At 36.1% G+C, this 15,866-nt stretch overlaps 1 pseudogene; it reads left to right on the top strand.

Moving 5' to 3' along the window:
• The first annotated feature begins 13,735 nt into the window (after window positions 1–13,735).
• On the top strand, window positions 13,736–15,524 carry LOC122095917 (annotated as a pseudogene).
• The last annotated feature ends 342 nt before the right edge of the window (window positions 15,525–15,866 follow it).

Genomic DNA, 15,866 nt, shown 5'->3' with positions numbered 1-15,866 from the left:
ATAAAAGAAATGAAAAATAACTTCTCCAAATAATATAATGCCTAAATGAATGAGTAAAGTTTATATTCAATACAATCTTTACTGCATAATACCAGACAAAATTGCTTTAAAAAACTAATTGTAAAAGAGTCACATGATTATGTTATTTCTGTGGATTGTTCAATTGTTTCTCATAATGTTTATTTCCTTTTTTATTGTCTACATAATCTGCTAAATTAATTCTAAGCCCCACAAAGTCAGGGAGTCTGACTCATTCTCAGTCATGATCTCAGGACATAAAACTACATCTGTCTTTTCTGCCTCAAAATTATTTATTGAATAGAAGAATCAATCTTTTTACCATTTTTCAGGATTCTTTTACAATTGGGGGAGCAGTTTCTCAAATTATGTCAGGACTATATAGTTTTCTTAGTCTATGAGACAGTTTCTAAAACCTTCTGCTCCTGTCTTCCATTTGTGTTCTGTAAGAGCTGATTTGGCATTAACAAATGTGGAGGAAGTGGTAGATCTCATCCAAGTGCTATAAATGGGGAGGCTGGGACTTGTGTGTATAAATCTGGTAAGTATAATGTGGTGACAAGAAATCATAAAGCATGCCTTGAAACAATTCTCTTTGAACCAGAGCACAGTTGCCTTTGTATAAACCATGAAAATCTGTGGGACTTTGTTGTGGGTATGTTTTCTTTTCCCATGATTGCCTTGTGCTTATGTGTTCAGGTTTAAATATCCTTCACTTTTTATCTCAATAGACTTTAATTCAACCATTTTTAAGCTTATATCAAGTTTTGCCACTTAAAAAAATAAGTAGACCATGGAATAATACACTACAGTTCATTTGATTTGGCCATTTATGTGCTAAGCAAATCATTTGTGTATTTTTAATTCTCTCTTTAAACATAATTTCTGGAGCTTTCCTTCTATTGAAAAAATACATAAAAACATAAAAGAGGAAAATTAAAACTTCCTGAATTCCTACTCTACAAAGTTAAACACCAGTCAGAGTTTTTCAGGCAGGTGAGAGCATATATTCCATTTAATGGAGATGATGCTACATTTGCATGTATCTCAATGGAGAGACCACATTGGCCGATCAGCAATGAAATATCTCATTGGTATTTAATAGTCAATGGTGGTGTTAGGTATAAAAGTTAACATTCTTTTTTGTTTTTTGACAATACTGAGGATTGAACTCAGGACCTTGTAATTGCAAGGCAGGTACTCTATCACTTGAGCTACAATCCCAGCTCTCTTTTTCTCTTTTATTTTTCTGGTAGGTTTTTTGCTTTTTGTCCAGCCTGGCCTGGGCTGATATCCTCCAATTTGTGCCTACCCGTGTCACTGAGGATGACAGACATATGCCACTTTGCCTAGCCATTGTGCTTTTTCCTGAAACAAGGAAAACAGGTAACATGTTGGTCGCCATAGCAACCAGCCATTGAGTGAGATGGGCTCTTGAGAAATTTAATATCTGAGCTAGCCTTGACTTTTCATCCCAAGCTCCACCTCCCAAATAGAAGATGATCGCTTTGCTCTAGCACACACAGCTAAATGAACATTCTTGCATGTGGTTAGGCATACACTTAAGGGGAGAAATCCAGTTAGTTAAATAAAGTTTTATTTATAATATTAAAAATATAGTTAGCTAAGTACTTTAATGTATTACCAAACATAAAGAGAAATAGTTTTATATGAATGCAAAATAAAATTTAATTTTTTTAATTTTTTGTTATTATAAAGGTAATGTACAAAGGGGTTACAGTTATATAATTCAGGTAAAGATAGCATTTTTTTTCAAATTTTAAATAAAATTTATATTTCATTTATTTATTGTTAAGATAGCATTGCTTTTGGACAATGTCAGCCCTTCCCTCACTCTCTTCCACACCTTCCCTCACTCTCTCCCAGTTTTGCTCTCCCATTCCCACCTACAAGTTGTATAGTTCATTTTCAAGATAGTCCAGTGAGTACTACTGCTGCATCTGTTCACCTTTTGTCTCTCCGTTCCTGTGCATCCTCCCCCGCCCCACCCACTTTACAAAATGTAGTTCTTAACAAGTAGTATATTATACACCTTATTCTAGGAGGAGCTGTTTGGATAGTTCAGGCAACAGTTTACAACAAAAATGTTTTATAACAGATTTCAGTAGAAGGGTTGTTCTAGAGGATAGATCCTATAACACAGATGCCCACAAAATCAAGTAAAAAAGAATGGTAGAAAAAGGAAGAATATCATGAGCTAAAACAAATGTAAGCCTTATTTCACTCCATGATTCTGCATGATTCTCCATGATTCTCACTTCACCAAACATGACTGGAAGGAGCAGAACCATTTCCCAGTCAAGTGTGCAGGTGCCTGAACTGCAAAGATAAATGGCACAGATCTCCTCAGCTACAGACCCAGTTTCCTTCTTGGTCACCACTGACCTGACAATGATATGAAGTGGGAAAGAAGGAAAGGATGAATTTGAGAATGAGACATTCTCATTTGTTGTGGCCTGAATCCTGTCCTCAGTTCTACCTGTGAAAAATTCATGTTGAATTTTTGACACTCAGTGCCTAAGAATGTGGTTGTTTGGGGAGAAAGCATTTTTTTAAGACAGAATTAAGTTAAGATGAGGTTATTGGGGTGGGCACTAATCCGGTATGATTGGTGGCTTTATAAGAGAGATAAAGACTCTGACAAGTACAAAGAGAAGAGAATGACACAGGGAGAAGTCAGCCTTCTGCAGCTGTGAAGAGAAGCCTCAAAGGAAAAATCAGCCTTAATGATACCTTGATCTTAGACCTCCAGAATGGTAACAAAATGGTTTTTGTATTCTTTTTTTGTGGTTTAAGCACCCAGTTGGTGGTACTTTGTAATGATAGCTCTGGCTAACTAACTTTAATATGTATTGTTTAACAGTACTTCATCTAACATCATTAATATTGTTTTTGTTGTCTTGTTTTTGTGCTGGAAAGGGGGCTTGCCTCAAGGCCTTGTCACATGCTCCGATTTTTCCACTAACGGCTGGTGGTCTACTACTTGAGTCATGCCTCCAGTTTTAGCTTTTTGCTGGTTAATGGAAAGTAAGAGACTCGAGTACTTGTCTGCATGAGCTGGCTCTGGATTATAATCTTCAGATCTTCCTGAGTAAAGATAGACGCATGAGCTACTGACACCCAGTTTAGTGTTTTTATTGTTGTTGTTTTAAGGCTTCAAAACATAGCATGGCAATTAAATACAGACCATGGCTGATATCAGAGATCTCAAACCTGGCTTTGCCTAAGTGACAATAATTCTCAGTTTAATTGGGTTACTACTTACCCTTAGACATAGTCTACACCCAACCCTCTTAAAATACAAGCACTTATGAAGAAAAGTACAGCCTCCTGTGTTTAAGACTTGGTGGGTGGGAGCATTGTCAAAAATCACCTCATATTGCACTTGTGGGTCTGGGATTCTCAGCAACACTGAGTAAAAGACCAACTGACAAGCATATTTGAACCGAAGACGAAAGTGAATGAGTGAAGAAAGAACAGGAGAGAAAAGAGAAAAGGAAAAGGTTGTTGAGACCATGTGTAGATGCTAAGGGAAGGGACTTGTTTTTCTTGAAGAAATAAATACCTCATAACAGAAATAGCAAAATGATGAAAATAAAAAAATGTGGTTAAACTGAAAATCAAAGTGCTTGCACATGAATATGTGTGTGTGTATTTAGCTAATCAAGGTTTTTTTAATTCTTCATATATTTTTATTATTATCTTTAAGTAGTTGTAAAACGGTGTTGCCTTAACTGTTAAGCAAACCCATAACTACCAGGTACTTCCCAAAGGCAGTTTAGAAATAAAAGCATTTAAGTAGCTATAGAATGTTATTGCCAGGCCCATACCCTGCAAAATAAAGTTCTTACAATTATTAAATTGCTAGATATCCCGATACTCAAATGTCTCAGATTTTTTGAGTTGATGAAGTTGAATAATGTCAAGTGGCTTTCAGAAAAGTCTCTACTGCCTGTTACATGATGGCTTACAAAAACTGTAAGAAATATAGCTTTCATTTTGTTCAAGAATGAAATACACTGTGATGAAAATTGCTTCTGCCAATTTCAAGAAATCGCATAAATTCTTCTATTGTGTCTCTATTATTGGATTGTCAACAGTAATAACACTTCATATCAAGATATATTCCCCTCTAGTAGAAGTTATCAATTTTGCTCTTTTCCCTTTCCAAATTGTAGCTGAGGTGTGAATGAAATGAGGGCGGCTTTCAGAAAAATCACTGTAGAAGAAATGTTCATTATTTTAGCAATGCTCCTTTGTAAATAGTAACATGATTTTAAATCTGTCTTAAAAAACCTAACAGAAATAACAATTTATATTTTCCTATAGCATAAGAGAAAATGGAAGCCAATTTATCAGTAACTTCAAATCATTTACTGGAAATAAAATTCATTACAGAAACATCTATTTAAAAACATAATTGAGACAGGCTATATATATATATATATATATATCCATAATTGTGCCAGGCATGTACTTTATCTTAGTAAACAGTATGTGTTTATAATTAAAAAAAACACTGAATGTGCATAACTTTAACTATGGTTATATTAACTTTTCTAATACAAACCATACTTTTATATTTTACAAAAACACTAAAACCATGCTTTTAATTTTTTATATCTAAGTAGTTTTACAATGGGGGTTCACTGATCAAGATATATTGTACTCATAAGTTAACACACTTAATTGAAACCCTATAATTTTTTTTTCTTCTGCTCTGTGCATTGGTCTAGTTCTATTTGATCTTTTTTTTGGGGGGGGGGGTGGTCCGGTCGTGGGACCTGAACTCTGGGCCTGGGTGCTGTTCCTCAGCTCTTCAGCTCAAGGCTAGCACTCTACCACTTGAGCCACAGTGCCACTTCTGGCTTTTTCCTTTTTGCTTATATGATGCTGAGGAATCCAACTCAGGGCCTCATGCATACAAGGCAAGCGCTCTACCACTGAGCCACCTTCCCAGCCCCTATTTGATCTTTTCTTATGCTCAACACAAAATAATAAAACCACATTCCACTGATTGTGGAATGTGTGAGATACAAAGCCTAATCCATCAGAATTTGTGAACTGAAAAATTATAAATGCTTTCTAATAAATAATTTAACTTCCTAGACTTCTAATATGATTTATGAGCTTTTGGAATACTGCTTCTTTAGCTTGTTGTCTCTCAAACTCCAAATCTAAGTCTAAGCCAAAAAGCAATCATGGACAGACTCCTGTTATCTCGTTTTTGCACTTTGTCATTTGTTGCTAAGTTTATTAGTTCTTCTATTTGGACTTACTACTTCTGTTTTCACACTACCACTTTAATCCTCCATCATACCTGATGAACATCCAGCATTGCACTTCCGTAGTCTGCACAGTATTGGGTTGACCATGGTGCCATAGTTATGTTTTCTCCATTCTCATTTTTGACACATTTGAGTTCAGTTTTCACATTAGACTCAGACTTTCCCTAAAACCTTACTCAGGTTCTACTTCTTTATGAAGCCATCCTAAGTAGGAAATTACTCACATATTCACTTATTTTAAAATGGAATGCAAACTGTAATTATGACTCTCTTGGAGATACTATTACAAGTGAATTCAACATGATGGTCTTTGTTTGTTTGTAATTATTTGCTCCAAAGAAAATTTTAAGTAGCTTACATAGAAACAAGTGAATGAAGAAAATAGAATTTGTCCTATTATTAGAGATAATATTATCTCTAAATATTTGGTAAAATTATAGTCCAGATTTGATTTTAAGATTTTCAATATCCAAATAGGAAGCCTGGAAGGAAAGTATGCTTATAGGATTCACAATCGGTGGTGACTGTCTCCTTGCACTTCTGGGGATTAGTATATGGCTTTGTGCATACAAGGCAATCTTCTGCTCCTGAGCTGCATCCCGGATCAAATCAGACAAGTTTTTAAGACCTTAGAATATATAGGTTAATATTAATAACAATAGCAGTGACAGTCACATCTGTTACCATATTAATTACATATCAGGTACACTGTTCATGGTCATATGTACATCATTCTTCATCCTTAAATTAGTGAAGTTCCAAGCTTTTAAGGAGCTCAGCTATGCCCGCTTGATATTAGTCACGAAATCAATCCTTGCCTCCACTTTAAAACCCCCAATACCTGATCAATCAGTTTGCTCTCCCTGAAAGTAACCACTAGGCAGACAGACTTCTGGCAAGCTGGATTTGTCTGCCTATTTTAAATTTAGTTTGAATTAAATCACACAAAATACATTATTTGTTGCTTTGTTCTTTCAGTCAGTGGTTTATGGATGTCACTCATGTTCTTTCATGTAGTTTTAATTTGTTCAATATCAATGTTGGATAGTTTTCATTATATGGATATACCACATTTGTTTGACCATTGTTTGGTGGGTAGACATTTCTATGTTTTCTAATTTTCTTTTACAATTATGTGTATTATTGCTGTAGTTTTCTCACACCCAGTTTTTGGTGTACATGTATACACATTGCTGGCAAATAAACCACTTCAGAGTAGGATTGAACAATAACCAGTTATTCTTGAGAGGAAAAAAAAAAAACTCTGTTAGATCATATAAATGAATGTCTTCAGCTCTAATCAATAAACCTACATTGTTTCTCTGACCAATCTTCTTTCCATAATATTATACTTTGCTTTATTAGAAAAAAAGAGCTCAAATCAAGCAGCCATTTCCTAATGAGAAAATTATAAAATTAATCTCACCAAATCTTTCTACTTTCTAATAAAATTGAGGCAAACAATAACTACATTTTTGTGGAAAAAATTAGCACTCAAAAGAACTCTGAGTGAAGTTTTGCTTTAATTATAGGATACAGCGAATGAGCTACTGCATGCCTGTTGCTGTCGGCAGGAAAGCCTCTCAAGGGCTCCTTCACATCACCTATCAGACCAAAGCACTACAATTTCTTTGAACTTGAATTTTAAGTGCCCTGAAACACTATCATCTTAATTAGCTATGACACATAAATTACTTCATTTTACACCCACAACCACTGGAATTCAGAATCCAAGACAAAGTTTCTGAATTCTCAGATTAATGTATGTGCCAGGAAGGGCCATTATTGCCCTGGGAAGGAAATATCTTTGCCTTCAGGAAAATGGTATAGAACAGAATGTGATGCTTTCCACTTCATAGATCTCATGGAATTTATTTACTGCCTAACTATTGTTTTACATGATTCCCCTAGCACTTCAATAAATATTTGTCTAATTAAAAAAAAGAAATAGGAAAGGCTCATTAACTAAGGTCTGTGAGATTTTCCAATTTTTTATAAAAACTATTTTCATTCTGTATTTTCCTCTAATCCAATGATTAAAAAGTTAATGAAGCATTTCTGGCTCACATGGGGATCTGGCTCACCTTCTCTTGTGAGACAGTGTCTATATCCATTGTATTAGAACTAAACTTCAAGGTAGGAAGAGGAAATTTTCACGTTGGTGAGCTAGTAAGCAATGTTTTTAAATTTATTCAGATAGGATTTAAATAATGAAAGGATCAAAATATCACATAGCACATGAGATTAAGACATGGGACAAATTCAAAAGATATCATTTAAAAAAATTTGTACTATAGCACCAGTTCTGTTTCCCACAAAAGGACATTAAGTTAATATTTTCAATTTGAAGTTATTGGAGGCTTCAATTTTATTGATAAACACATTTATACATATTTAATGGCCATAGAAATAAAGTTTATGTCTGCTTTTTGTGCCAATTACAAAGTATAAGCATGTATGCAGATATGTGAGTGATTCAAAAATGAAAAATGCTGCCATAGAAAAATGTCAAAATTCGGAAAGATCTAAAGAAGAAAATTCCTATATTCACTTACTATATTCACTATGGTGCAAATAGTATAATTCTTTTAAAAGACTAAGTCAAAACCCAATAAAATAAATATCAGGAAATGTACTTGCAAGAGCCAAGGGTAGGAGCAAAGGGTAAAGGGAGAGAATTCAGGCAAGAATTCATTGTTTACAGTACAGAATTAAGAGATAGAAAGGAAGGGTTGGCTCAAGGCTGGGGGAGGGGAAGGTGAAGATGTTAAAGTGGTAACACAGATCAAGATGAATTGTACACACAAACCATTTTGTTAAATAGCAAAAAAATTGAATACTTCAATAGCAAAACTTCAGGGGAAGTAAGGGAAGGGGTGAGTTGGGAGGAGTAGGTGAGAATGTTAAATGGATTGACATTGATCAAGATGCACTTTATTCATGAACTGGTCCAGTGAATAGCAACTCCTCTGTACAACTACTTAAAGACAATAAAAATATTTGAAAACATTATATTCAAATATTTAAAACTATTCATTAAATCAAGTTCAGAGAAGATACATTTCCATATGAATACACATGGATGTATGTATTAAATTGGATAATGCAATGAATCACAACGCATCTAAAGAAATAACATTTTTAAAATAACCTGAAAACCAACCTGGACTCCATCAGAATTATTTTTTCTTTAATTTTATCTTCATACTTAGAAGGAGTCAACTCTAATAGATTTGCTGTGAAGATAACTATTCTTTGGCAATGCTAGCACCCTATGCAATAGATTTCATTGCTGGTTTAGGTTATGTTAGGAAATGGATATTTAGACAGGTGAGACCCACAACCCAGAAGTGACTTCCGTGAGATTCACACTTACTCATTATGCCACAGGTATGGACATCATCAAAAAAAGTCAGCTTTTTAAGAATGTGTAGACAAAGGCAGCTCTTTCAGACTCTCTCAAAGTAGTCATTGTCCAGAGAGAGAAGTGAACCTCACAAGGTCCTAGGTGACTTCATGACAACATCACAATGTTTGTGCATCATTTTAGCCTGGACCACTGCCTACTTTATGGTTCACTTTGTAATACCTGCTCCTGCTATCTATATGGGTCTTAGTTTAGAGAATTGCTCCTTTCATCATCAAAATAAGCATTTTGACTTTTTTCATTACTAGAGTTTGAATGCAGGGCCTCACCCTTGCTAGGTTGGAAGTCTACTACCAGCCCTATTTTTCCATGGGCTACTTCTTGAGATAAAGTCTCATTTCCCTCTCAAATGCTTGCCTGAGCCTCAATCTGCCAATGTTATGTTTCCTACCATTGCTGGGAATCACAAGGGCACACTACTCCATCAAGCATCTCCCTATGAAGATGAAGTCTCATGGACCTTTCTACTTGGAGACTGAAACTGTTATCCTTCTAATTTCAGCCTTCCAAGCAGCTAGGATTACAGGGATGAATCACTGGTGCCCAGATGTGTCCTAATTTTTTTTTATCTCTCTGATTCCAGAAATTAACTATGCACTTGGTAGCCACAGAAGAACAAGAATTCTCCCACCAAACTATAGCCAGGACCTTATGCTTATCCTTAAGTGAGCTACAGACCAAGCAAACAGTGGATACAATAGAAACAAAGAAACAAAACCAAGTATGTAAGTAGTCAGTTCTTTCTCAATGCAATGGAGAAGGTGACATTTAATGGAAAACAGAATTGTTTGGTATTTGGATCTCAGTTTCAAACAGTGACAGTCTCACTAAGCAATGCGGCCAGCAGACTTGAGAACACAGAGAAGGATAAATGCAACATCTTCAATTAAAAAGAACAGTTAAGAATATTCCAAGTGATTATTTTATGAATAAAAAATATGCAGACACATCCTCAATTTATATAATCCAAACAGCCAGTTACTGTAGATGACCTGGTCTATGCTATGAAATAGCTATTTAAAGGCAATGCCCAAACTTTGTAATGATATTATGAACATATTGGATTTTTTCAAATGAAGATACAGCACAGTCAATGGATATTTTAAATAAATACTATCTGTTGTGTGATCTTCATATCTACATACAAAGTACTTATTGCAAACTAGAGATTATTTACATTTATACAGCTTATTATAACATGTATAAGCAATATGTACAATATATAGTATATACCTATACACATAATACATATAAAATATAGGATTCGACTATTTTTTATCAGCAAAGTAACAGTGAGACATATGAGACCTTACATCTGAAAAAGCATCATTTGGATACAGAAATATATTTTCACTGATAATATAAATGACTTTGGTATTAAACTATGCATGGAAATCAGAATTATAAACACTGTACTTAATAGATGATCTTAACTCATAAGATTTCATTTCACACTATAACTTCTTTGTTTTCCTTATTTTAGGTACAAATATGCCCAGAATGATAACTGATTATGCAAAACGATTTTGCTCCAGCTAGATCCAGGTCAATGCTGATGGCTCATGAAAATCTTGAATACGTTAAAATATTTCTCTGCAGATCTATTTTTTAGCTTCTTGTGGCTCTTTTAACCTTTGTTACACAGACTTTCATTTGCTCTCACTGACCTCAACAGCCAGTTATAGAGTGAAAACTATCTCTTTCTTTTGGAAAACTGCTTTCTGAGGAACAATCCACATCCAACTAGCCTCTTCCATATCACTACTGCATGAGGCGCTGAGAAGTCACAGTTCCTGCTCTTAAGGAGACCTAGTAAAGAACAACAACAAAAAGTCCCAAACTTTTGCTCTGTTTCAAGAAGTGACATGAGCACCATGGATCAAAGAGTACCATGAAGTTCAAAGAACCACACGAAGAAAGGATGTTTTCTCAGTGGTAAGATGAAATCGATGAGCTTTGAGAGATGAGTGAAAATTGTGGTTACTGCCAAGAGGATGAAAGACGAAGGACTTCCAGAGCAAGCGTGGGCTCTGCATATGGAAATACACCGAGGGGAGAAAACAGCTTGTATGCAGAGCATACAGTGCTTTAGTGTGGCTAGAATACAGGGTACAAGGAGTGGAGGGTGGGTGAAAGACACTATAGAGTTAGGATTTGGGTACACCGGTAGAAGAGAGTGTCATGTTGCACCTCATTGATTCTAATATGTACATATATTTTCACATTTTTTTATCTTTGAAGTTGGCATGTCTTTAGTGTGAGAGAAACTTGCAGTCACTGTGTGCCATAGTTTGGATCTTAAATGTTTCCCAGAGACTCACATCTTAAAGACTTGCTCTTCAAGGAAGCACTATTGGGAGGTGATGGAGACCTAGCAGAGGTTCATTAGGTCATAGGAGGAATATCCTCAAAGAAGAATGTGAGAATCCAGGCTCTATCATGTTCTTCTCTGTTGCTCTCTGACCATATAAGAGATAAGCAGTTTTGCTTCACCATATGCTACTGCCATGCAGCCTTGCCACAAGCCCCAAAGTGGCAAGGTCAACAAATCACGGACAAAAATATACAAACCTGTGACTAAACCTTCTCTCATTAGAAACTAATTATCTCACGTATTTGTCACCCTGTCATTTAGGATGTTAATGTTATTGCCAACTTATATACAAACCCAGTGTTAGCTTTTTTAGGTACTAATTGAGGAATTTGTGCAACAGATATTTGGGTTCAATTAAAATGTTTTCAGAATACTCTTAATTCATCACTGAAACTATTTTTCCTATGTAGAAAGGCACAGAATGGAACAGTAAGCATTTGATATCAAAGAAGTCAATCTAAAAAGATTATTTCAACAAATGTAAACTAAGAGTTCTAGTGATAAAAAGGCATTATGCTATAGTTTAGTTACATTTTGTTCTTTAAAGGTAGTTTATAAAATAATGGTGCATTTTATAATGAACAGGATTTTAGGGTTGAAGATTCAAGATAAGAAGCATTACATTTGCTTATGTGCATTTTGTGTGTGTTTGATTGAATATACTCTTCATGAATATGAAATAGTAGTTATGCACTGTTAAAAAGTCAGGTTGTGGGTGGTTGATTCTGGGGCTCTGTATTCTGTGGAAAGATGTTAATTGACTTGTACACACACACACACGGAACTAGGACTATCTGGAGTCAGTATACTTACTGCCAGAGACAGAGAAGGTAGAGGATGAAGGTTGCTGTGAAAATTAGTCTTGCTTCCAGGTCATTCACAAAATTGTGGACAGATTGAACTTCTTATAGGCACAAATCCATGTGGCTGGGTCTAAGTTCCAAAGCTTCATTGAATATCCTGGAGGCCAAGCTAGCTGTGAGTGACTGGGGCCAGCAGCCCTGGAAGAGATCTGAAGACCTCAACCATGAGCGTGTACAGCATGACTAGAACGATCAGAGGCTTGTTTCTGCATGTACCTTAAGTTATTAAATCCTAGAATTTATTATGATTCAAGGTGGTAGCATGAGTTAACAAATTATGGACATTGAATTTTTTATTTATATTGAGTTTCGTAGCAGCTTCAGTTAGTGGGAGCTCTAAGATAGATGTGAGTTGCTTTTTAAAAGAAATACAAGAAATTGAATCAATTGTATTTCTGTCACATGAGACCTGATCATAACCCCTGGAATATGAAATATGCTACCTTCCAAGGTGAAAGGCCCTTTTCAGAGGTGATTAAGTTAAGGATGTTGAAATTGGAGATTATCCTAGGTTGTTTAGGTGGCTACAGGTAGTCTTAAAGTCAAGAAGGAGGCAGAGAAGAAGAGTCCATAGGAGAGGTGACTTCAGAAGCAAGCATGAGGTCCAAGGGATGGAACCTCGTTTTGAAGACAGAGAAAGGCCTCATGAGTGCCTTCTGAAATCTGCATAATCAAGGCAAATACATTTTCCCCCTGAAGCTTCCAAAAAGCCACAAAGTTCTATGATTTTAGCCCAGTGGATCCATGTCAGATTTTTAACTAACAGATTACAGAATATAAATTTGTGTTTTTTTAAATAAAACCACTAAATTCATGGTAATTTGTTATGGCAAAAATAGAAAATTCATGCTGGAAATAAAACATAAAATGGAAAATGTAGTTGCATATAGGAAAGGGAAGAAAATAAGAAGTAAAGATAGAAACTAGACTTGTTCATTAGATTTGTTACAAAGCATGGAAACATTCCACATAACTATAAAATTAACATAAATGACAAATCCATAAAAGTAGAAAATGAGTTAAACAAATGAGTTAGTTAGCAGAACCATGCAAAAATTCATAATGACTTTAAAACATGCTAACTTAGCTACAATCTGTAATGTGATATACATGTTTTAAAGGAGAAAATACTTGCAAGAAAAAAATACAAAATGTTCACTAATCATTTTGGTGATGATAAGTATTTTATTATTTCAAAGCTTTTGTGAGTATACTGTGAAATAAGCAAACAAGAACTATTTGCTGTCCTATTATTTTCTGTCATTAGAACTCACATTCTTAGAATGAAGAACAGGAGATTCAGATTTAAGATCAAAGAAATTAAATAAAAAAAAGTTGCATTCCTCAGTTTGATTTGGCAATATTAGCCTAAATTTATGATGAATTCTATTTTAATGCCTTAATGTTTACAGAAAGCACGAAGCAATAACAACTAACCCAGTACTATTAAGTGCCCAGACTCAAACATCCAAATACAATTTCCCAGTAATAAGAACCAGAGCCCCTCAGAGATTTCAACAATTTCCAGAACTTACAAAGAAATGCACATGATGAATCTGGACCAATCCACTATATGGATCTTATTTATCTCCTCATCAGCCAAAATTTATTTAACTATGGGATTATTTGAAACTTGAACATTTGTTAGATATTAATTTGTTAGATAGGGCATCATGATGACTTTTTTATTGTTTTTTAACAAAAAAGATTCCAGTCTTTTAAAGATGTACGCTTAGCCTTCCCAGCGTATCTGGGTTGCAGCCGTGTCCTCGGGACTCTCTGCCCGGCGCTTCTTCGCTGAGATTTCTTCTCCTGGAGGAAAAATGGCAGCTGTTGCAGTTGATCCTCAGCCTAGTGTGGTGACCAGGGTAGCCAACCCTTGGTAAGCTCCACGTGTGACCTCGTGTCCTCTGCTTATGTCAGCACAAAGGATCAGCACCCCTACCTGAAATCTGTGTGTGAGATGTCTGAGAAAGGCATGAAGACCGTGACTTCTGTGGCAGTGACAGGTGCTCTGCCCATCATCCAGAAGCTAGAGCCACAGATTGCAGTTGCCAATACCTATGGCTGTAAGGGACTGGACAGAATTGAGGAGAGACTACCGATTCTGAATCAGCCAACAGCCCAGGTTGTTGCTAATGCCAAAGGTGCTGTGACAACTGCTGTGACTGGGGCCAAGGATTCTGTAGCCAGCACAATCACAGGGGTCATGGATAAGACTAAAGGAGTGGCAACTGGCAGTGTGGAGAAGACCGAGTCTGTGGTCAATGACAGCATGAACACAGTTTTGGCCAGTCGGATGGTGCAGCTTATGAGCCATGGAGTAGAAAATGCACTGACAAAATCAGAGCTGCTGGTTGACCAATACCTCCCTCTCACTCAGGAAGAATTAGAAAGAGAAGCAAAAAAAGTCGAAGGCTTTGATATGGTTCAGAAGCCAAGTTATTATGTTAGACTGGGATCTCTGTCTACGAAGCTCCGTTCACGTGCTTATGAGCAGGCTCTCAGTAGGGTTACAGATGCAAAGCAAAAAAGCCGAGACCATTTCTCAGCTCCATTCTACTGTTCATCTGATTGAATATGCCAGAAAGAATGTTCATAGTGCCAACCAGAAAATTCAGGATGCTCAGGATAAGCTCTATCAGTCATGGGTAGAGTGGAAGAGAAGCATTGGCCATGATGATACTGATGAATCCCATTGTGCTGAGCACATTGAGTCACGGACCCTGGCTATTGCCCCAAACCTGACTCAGCAGCTCCAGACCACATGCCACATCCTTCTCGCCAACATCCAAGGGTTACCACAGCATATTCAAGACCAGGCTAGCCACTTGGGGGGTGACGGCAGGAGAGATCTACTCTGTGTTCCCCAATGCTGCTTCCTTTAAGGAAGTGTCTGACAGCTTCCTCACCTCTAGCAATGGACAGCTGCAGAAAATGAAGGAATCTTTAGATGATGTGATGGATTATCTTGTTAACAACACACCTGTCAATTGGCTGGTAGGTCCCTTTTATTCTCAGATTACTGAGTCTCAGGGTGCTCCCAATCAATGTGCAGAAACCAACAAGACCAGCCAGGAGGCCCAGCCATCTGAGCCTAAAACTCACTAAACCTATGCTTCTTACCAGTGCATTAAGTAGCCAGCCAGATGATAACCTTATTATGTTGAAATTAACCTTGACAAGTTAGATGCTCTAAATTGGAAAAGCAGCTAACTAGGAAAAAGGTCCTCAGGAGAAGTAGTTTTTAGCTGAATTAAGAGGTTTAAAGTTTCCGGCATGAGCCCGATGAGTTCTGTTTACCTCACTATAAGTAGAGAACATTGGCCTAGCCACAACTTGTAAGTTCAAGTGTGCTTACAATCTCACTCTACAGCCTTTGTGTAGCTATTGCTAACATGTTTATATTGAATAAAAACACCTTCACAGGGGCTCTGTGCATGATGAATGCCTTGATGCATGCTTGTACACCTTGATTTTAGCTTTTTGTTGCTTATAAAGAAATGAATTCAATAAAATTTGTGGCAGCTTGATGCTGCTTGTTCCGTTTTTTTTTTTTAAAAAAAGATGTACACTTAAATATTTATTGATGACTTTTCAGGATGGCTTCAGGGTTTTATTTCCAAATAATACAAAGAAGGAAATAGATGGAAGCTAATGTAAAACAAGATTGGTTGTACTGAGGCAGAGCTATAACTGCATAAGTATTTGAAGAATTATTTTATTTGTCATGTATTATCTTATAATTTTTACATTATATGAATATATTTATAGTCATATATGTATAAATAATATTATGTCCAAATCTTCACAGTTGATAAAGAAAGATATTGAAATTCAGATAGTGTATTTTTCCCATTGGCTGCATTATACTG

The sequence above is a fragment of the Dipodomys spectabilis genome, unplaced genomic scaffold (genome assembly GCF_019054845.1).
Source record: "Dipodomys spectabilis isolate Male_0828 unplaced genomic scaffold, ASM1905484v1 ptg000015l, whole genome shotgun sequence".
NCBI lineage: Eukaryota > Metazoa > Chordata > Mammalia > Rodentia > Heteromyidae > Dipodomys > Dipodomys spectabilis.
Note: the sequence above shows the minus strand (reverse complement) of the source record. Positions and strands in the feature narration are given on the sequence as shown.